The sequence below is a fragment of the Primulina huaijiensis genome, unplaced genomic scaffold, assembly GCF_012295235.1.
Source record: "Primulina huaijiensis isolate GDHJ02 unplaced genomic scaffold, ASM1229523v2 scaffold204509, whole genome shotgun sequence".
In the NCBI taxonomy this organism is placed as follows: domain Eukaryota; kingdom Viridiplantae; phylum Streptophyta; class Magnoliopsida; order Lamiales; family Gesneriaceae; genus Primulina; species Primulina huaijiensis.
In genome coordinates this window covers 1-980 of record NW_027353702.1, presented here as the reverse complement: position 1 = coordinate 980, position 980 = coordinate 1, and the positions used below count along the sequence as shown (strand labels likewise).

Sequence of the window (980 nt, the reverse complement as noted above, 5' to 3'; positions counted from 1 at the left end):
TACCCCGGTCATCTGAAATGACATGTATGAGTTGAAGTAGTATGGGGCAAACATGATGACAGAATCTCCAGTATCACACAGTGTCAGAACGATATTCACGAAAGCCTGCAACAATTTGACGAGGATTTTTCTTTTAAGTTACATGGATACGAAGTTCTAGACACAGCCACGAAAGTTAAAAGAACGATGCAGTGGTTTGGAGACAAAAAAATTACCATGCGAAACTATGTAAAACACAAAAGTGGCTAGAGCTTTGGCATGCATCATCAAAATTTATTCATGTGCCAATTAACAGTTAGCAGGAGTGATGTGGGAAAATCACAACGTGCGAGATTAAAACCTCATTTACCTACTTTCAAGCTCAAGAAACTGGCATACTATCTATACAGAGGTCCAAAGAATAAGGACATCGAAACAAGTAGACGAGCATCATAGAAACGCAAATAAATATCGAAGGTATCATAGAGAAAATCTAGAATCCTTAGTGCTGTCATTCATGACAAGCAATGCCACTTAACCTCTTCACAAATGTAAAAATTTCAAATCCAAACATCCTGCCCACCTGATTAGCTCCAGCAGTCACCATCACCGAGGAATTACACAACTTATTTTCATTGAGTAACTGCAAAAAAAAAAAAGCAAAAGATATTGCTTTATAAGACTGATTAAGACAAAGATTTAGAAAAGACGACATGCTACATTATTTCACTCGTTATAATTTTGAGGGAAGACACCACGCCATTAAAATAACACCGTGAAGTCAGTTTTGGGTACACAGAAACAATAACATGAATATTAACAATAAAGGCATGAATAGGTATCCTGAATTGCATGGACTTCTTTATGCAATAAGTGATGTTTATAGAAACAAAGTTCAGCACAAAACTATAATCTAACAAGTGTCACCTTTTTCATTAATGCTTCCCTCAGCTCAAGCAGACCTTCATCAGCACCATATCGACTAACTGAAGGATCCCATA

The 980-nt window shown here is 36.8% G+C and overlaps 1 long non-coding RNA gene across 1 annotated transcript; it reads right to left on the bottom strand.

The window, feature by feature from the left end:
- On the bottom strand, window positions 1-980 carry LOC140966301 (uncharacterized). Its single transcript, XR_012173311.1, has 3 exons — window positions 907-980; window positions 563-622; window positions 1-105 (listed from the first exon to the last, which is right to left on the bottom strand). It is a non-coding gene; the product is annotated as an uncharacterized lncRNA (long non-coding RNA).